The sequence below is a fragment of the Nannospalax galili genome, unplaced genomic scaffold (genome assembly GCF_000622305.1).
Source record: "Nannospalax galili isolate Female #2095 unplaced genomic scaffold, S.galili_v1.0 scaffold406, whole genome shotgun sequence".
NCBI lineage: Eukaryota > Metazoa > Chordata > Mammalia > Rodentia > Spalacidae > Nannospalax > Nannospalax galili.
In genome coordinates this window covers 5,960,080-5,966,079 of record NW_008357033.1, presented here as the reverse complement: position 1 = coordinate 5,966,079, position 6,000 = coordinate 5,960,080, and the positions used below count along the sequence as shown (strand labels likewise).

The 6,000-nt window shown below is 48.7% G+C and overlaps 1 protein-coding gene across 4 annotated transcripts in view; it reads left to right on the top strand.

Annotated features, from left to right (window-relative positions):
* Positions 1-6,000, top strand: part of Vgll4 (vestigial like family member 4) — a 145,540-nt gene that overhangs the window by 134,640 nt on the left and 4,900 nt on the right. The window lies entirely within an intron of this gene.

Genomic DNA, 6,000 nt, shown 5'->3' with positions numbered 1-6,000 from the left:
TATTGTGGAGTGACTTCTGCAGACTATAAAACATACACTTATACATTTAATTTTTCTTTAATAATATTTACTCAGATTATCTTAATTTTATGACTCCATAAACTTTACAAAAAGATTTAAACATTATTGTGGGGGGGGGTGTATGTGTGTGTGCAGATGCATACATGCCTCATTGCACATGTGGAGGTCAGAAGACAACTTTTGGTTGGTTCTCTCCTCCCACTGTGGGTTCTCGAGCTTAAGTCATTGGGCTTGTTTAGCAAGCACCTGAGCTATCTTGCTGGTCTGACATTTTTAATTTTTACAAGATTTGACTCTTACGCTAACACTTAGCTTAACACAACTCTCATGCAGCTGGACAAAAAGAGTTTCTTCTTACCTTAATAAGCTTAAAAAAACTTAAAACTTTATTGAAAACTCAGAGCTGGAGAGGTGGTCAGCAGTTAAGAGCACTGGCTGCTATTGCAGAGGACCAGGGTTTGATTCCCAACAGACACATGGCAGCTAACAACTGTCTGTAACTCCAATTCCAGGGGATCCAATGCCCTCTTCTGATCTCCATAGGCACTGCATGACATGGGTGCACTTACACATATGCAAGCAGTACACTCATACACATAAAATAAAAATAATAAAGCATTAAAAACTTTGTTGAAAACTAAGGTACACATGAATTCTCGGAGTTTAACCAGGGTCTGGATCCTCAGCATCACTGATTTTCAGCTCCATGCCTCATGCTATGGAAGATTCTTAGGACAGTAACATATACAGAGCTGTGAGTCACCTCTTGGGACAGCAGCCTTCTGGATCCCTTGTGAAGGATCTGTCTGAGGCTATTTTGCCCATATAGGTCTGTATGGGCATGCTCTGGCACAGTCACCAGGAGCACAGTCAGATCCTATGCTACTTGGTAACAGCCGCTTGCCACCATCACCATGTGCATCATCATGTACATGCACTGCACATACCTTGTGTGGTGTGCTTCATTGGCAGTGTCACCTCCCATGTGGAATGCCTTTTGCTGCTGTTATGAGGATATTATGTTAAGAGGGCTGCTGTGCGTCATAAGGTGGTAGTTTTCTCTGTAATCTTAGGGAACCACTGTCGGGTATACCGCCCCTCCTTGACTTAATCATATGTGGTGTGCAACAAACTGTAATAGAAACTAAGTGTCGCTCAGTTCTGGAGGCTCTAAGTCCAGGATCAAGATTGGTTTCTGTTGGGTATAGGAGTGCACACCTTTGATTCCCTGCACTCAGGAGGCAGGGGCAGGCAGAGCTCTGTGAGTTCAAGGATAGCCTGGACAACATAGTGAGTTTCAGGCCTACCAGGGCTACATCTAAAAAAAAAATTGGTTTCTTCTCAGGGTGAGTCCTGGCTTGCAGATGGCATGTCTCCCTGATCTCTGTATCTTCCCTCCCCATTTCAGGAGACAAACACCAGTGGAATTGGTTATGGCCCCGATGACCTTGCCTTGCTAGTTCTAGTCACACATCTTTGGAGGAAACCCCAGTCAACCCATAACATAAATGGAAGACACCTCATAAGAAAGAGTGAAATGGCTAAGAAATGCATTACTCCCCCTGCCCCCGAGTTAGGAGTTTTTAGAGATTTGATTGGAACGCTGCACTGAGCCAGCTAGGTCACTTCAGATAGTGCCTGAGCCTCTCTGAAGCCGAGGCCCATCATGAGAGGCCTGTGGGGGATCCCGGTTCTAACGGCACTGCTCTAGCAGCTCCACCCAAGGTTTCCCAGCTTTTCCGTGGCAGAGCGAATGAGACATGTTGCTTTTAGTTCTCTGGAGTTGAGTTTTGAAATTTCAATAAGCAGAAAAGAGAGACAGCAAATGTTATGTTAGCCAGCCTGGTTGGGCTGTTTGCTTTGGGGCGAGGGTAGGAGTGGGGCTTTCTTCAGGATTGACACTGTGGTGGTAGCTGTTGGAGGCACAGAGGACAAGGTCTCCATCGTGTGTCCCCACTGAGAACATGATTCTTGTTGAAGCAGACAGCCTCTAGGTTGGCTGTGACTTTGGGGGGGGGGTCTGGAGCCTCCCCAGCCCTTTACTGCTCATGACACACCTCTTGTCACCTTGTGTCAAGGATAGTATCTTCCTGTGGCTGCCTCCAGCTCCCCTGTGGGATGGGAACAGAGAAGGGGAAAACCCTGACTAGGATGTCTAAGCCACTCCTAGTGCCTCATGCTTGCCTGGGGAGCCCCAAAGTTTCTTGCTCACGAGTTAAGGCTAGATGAGGTCGCACCTCTTGTGTGTGCTGGAGGGGGGGGTACGAGCTGGGGATTGGGGATGGTTAGAAGAGCAAGGAGGGCTGCAGCTGAAGGCAGCAAATACCTGATTACTGCCTAGCCCAAGCCTGAAGCTCTCAAGTCTCCTTTAGACAACATCCTTTTCTGCTGGTAATTTCCTCCAAAATGTCCTTAATTTCCCTTTCATTCACCACAGCTGTTCTTAGCAGGACTCACACATAATATCTGAGCTTTAATGATTCACTTGTTCACTGATTTGCTGCAAAAGCATGTGTGGTAGGCCCTGATGTATCTCACCTCTGGGAGCCAGGTGTCCCTCTCTGGTATTGGGGCAGGAGGTAGGTACTTGAGGGTAATAGGGGGGACCTGGTGGGCTGCTGAGGCCGAGTCAGGCCTCAGACAGAATTCTTAACATGGTGCTGCTTGTCCTTTCCCCATCAGAGGCCCCAGGACTCAGGAAGTAATGGTTGGAGGTCAGAGGGTTTTTAAATACTTATTTTTAAAAATTGCAACCACACGGAGTATGCTGTGTGCCGGCTCAGCCATGTTTAAACACATCCCTGAGGAAGCTTTTGGAGACTGGAAACAACACCCAGTGTCAAGGCTGGACTGTGGCTTAGCTGTAGAGGGCTTTCCTAGTATTGGATTATGGAAAGGCTTGTGACAGGAAAGGGCTTTGACTTGGCCCCATCCTCACGGGTCTGCCCCCAACATAGAGGCGCTAGCTTAGACTGGCATCAGGTCACTCCATTCTCTCACCTTCAGGATGTATCCTGTGTGCTGAGATGAAGTGGGATGCTTTCTTCAAAAACACAAAAAATACTTTATCCCTGCCCATGCTGTAGAATTCAGATCCAGGTCAGGTGTTTAGCTTCTACCCTTTCAGAATGTTAAGTGGGAAGACCCTTATCCTTGCCCTCAGGTCTATGCCTGGTTCCTGCCAGACACTGTTTTTTTGGTTTCTTTTTTTTTTTTAAAAACCACATGATGTATTTTCAGAGTTGTACTTCCTGGAATCCAATTTACTTTCCCAAAATGCTGTCAGCCTTTTGGTTTCTTTGGTTTTTGAGCTCAGAGAGCATTCGGGAGCATGTGTATCTCACCCCAGAAAACCTGACCTGGATGAGTGTAGTGGTCTCTCCTCACTGGTCAGTCTTTACTGTTTCTCTCCTAAAACAGTGGGGGAAGTGCCCTCTCAAGACGGAGGATGCACCTAGGCAGGCCCTCACTTGGAGCCTGTGAGTCCTCAGGCCCTAGCAGGGCCCTTGTTGGTTTTCTGTTGACCAACTTGGTCTTTAAGGAGAGGCAGGATGTGTGTGGTTTGGGTCCTGACAGCAGACAGGATGTGCAGGACTGTGATTCATGCAGGGGGAGGGACCTGGAAAACAATGTCTGTCTGTAAGCTCCAGGAACCAGGAAAAGGAGCTGGAAATACGAGTGATGTATAATTTCACTGAAGTTAGCCAGTGAGTTCTCAGACTTTTTCTGTGTCTCACGGCATCTTTGTATGATGTGCCATGCCCCACAGCAGTGTTGACTGTTTTCCTAGGTGGGGAGCCTGGGTGGTCCATTAGCCCAGTTGCAGAGACCGTGCTTAACCATGTGAAAGTGCCGCGGGGGCATAGGTGTGAGAGGTCGGAGTATGGTTAGGACTAGTGGCCTAAGAGCTGACACGTGGACTGTCAGGTGTCCGCAGTCTTCAGATGGATTCCATACTCTCACGCCCAAGCAGCAGACATGCCTCATACTCCACTGTCAGCCTCAGTTCTGCATGCCCTGCCTGCCAGTGCTTTTGTACTTCCGCCCAGAGCCTTCCTGAACGATGGTGTGCCCATGGTAAGGACCCCTTTCAAGGTCTTGGAACAGAACTGACCATAACATATGTACTAGTGTGGTGTGGGTCACAGTGAAAATGGAGCCTCCACTTGGATTATCTGGCCCAGGGTGGCCAGATGGCAGCACACAGCCTTTAGTTTATGCGCCATCTTCCTTTCTCGTTTCCTGAGAGCATTACCAAAACAGGGACAGCTCAAAACTATAGCTTCATATTTCTTTGATGATGCAGAGGGCATTAGTGGTTCCTCTAGCGAATGTCTGGGGACCCAGGGACCCAAGAACAGATGCATGTTGTGTAGACTAGGTGAGCTCTGTTCACATTGGGGCCCATTCACAGCCCAGGGAGGGTTCAGGATGCCCCCACTGCAGCTCGGGAAGCTCTGGGGCAGCCATGGTTAGGAAATAGTCCTGGTACCCACCTCCTGGAGAATAGAGATGTTCCACTGGCCACTGGTATGCTGGCTTTTCCCTAAGCAGGACACAATTCTGAATACACTATTAGCATAGGGTCTCTAGTGTTAGCATTTGGCTAAAGAGAAAATTCTATTTCTGTTGCTAATTATTGCTTCCCTCATACCATCCCACCCCCACTCCCACCACCAAACAGGGCCGACACTCAGTACACTGAATAGGTCAGAGTGGACATTTTCAACTGATTTCACCTGAGCCAACTTGGGAACAGTTACAGTCAGATCCCCTGTCTTCTCACAGACCTACAATCTAGCAAGGACTGAAATCCCAGGGCATACTATGGTTTCCAAGGCACCCTGCAACAGGCAACCGGTACAGCCGGAGCTGGCAGAGGGATGGCTGGAGGACATGAGGAGGGCTTAACCTCGGATGGCAAGAAGGCTTGGACAACCTGGCAGTCAGTTCCCTCAATCTCAAGATCACCAGTCCTTATTGCACTTTGCAGCTAGTTCTGTCCCTTTAACCCGCTGCTGGTAAGCTTTCATAACTAAGGAGAAAACCTTTTAAAAGAAAGTGTGGGTGATAATTCTCAAGTCTTTAAGAAACATAATATGCCGGGTGTGGTGGTGCACGCCTTTAGTCCCAGCACTCGGGAGGCAGAGGCAGGTGGATCTCTGTGAGTTCAAGGCCAGCCTGGTCTACATAGTGAGTTCAGGTCAGCTGGGACTACAGGGAGACCCTGTCTCAAAAAGACAAAAAAAAAAGTTCTCCAAGTCTGCCAGTAGTGGTGCTTGGCTGCCTCCTTACCAGCAGAGAGGTGGGCCTTTTCAGCCTTCGACTGAAAAGCAGCCACACCTGACTGCTAGACTGGCTGAATTCAATGGTTAGTACTGTACACAAGTGCATGGGTGTGACAGCCATGCTTTTCTTAGTGGCCAATTAACTTTGAATTTTAAGAACCAATACAACACAGTCCCAAGTCCTCAGCCCTCCCTTCTCCCACTGGTGGCTTCCTGTAAAACTGCTGTGTGGGATACTGACTGTCCCATCATTCCCCTCTTCCCTGTGCTCATCTCAGAGCCATCTCTTTATTAAGTGAAATGCTGTGATGATGGATCTAGACTCAGTGGGGAGAAGGGCAGAGCTGGGTCTGGAATAGCCTGTATGGCCTCCTGTAGGCTGGGCCTTGCCACGTTCTCAGCACACCTCTGCTGTGTGGTGTGTAGTCAGCTGTAGAGCAAGTAGCATCCCAGGGAGCACTGAGCACCTGGCCTGTGGTCCAGTCCATGCAGCCTCTGCCAAGGATGCAGATGCATCCCAGGGAGCATTGGGTGCCTGGCCCGTGATCCATAATCCATGAAACGTGCAGGCACCTAGGACCATGGTGAAGGCCGCTGTCTCTATCAGCTTCCACTGCTTGTGGAGTCTGGGTCCAAGAGCTGAACACCAGAACAGAGGCCACCCCTACTTAGAGCTGAGCTGATTACTCAC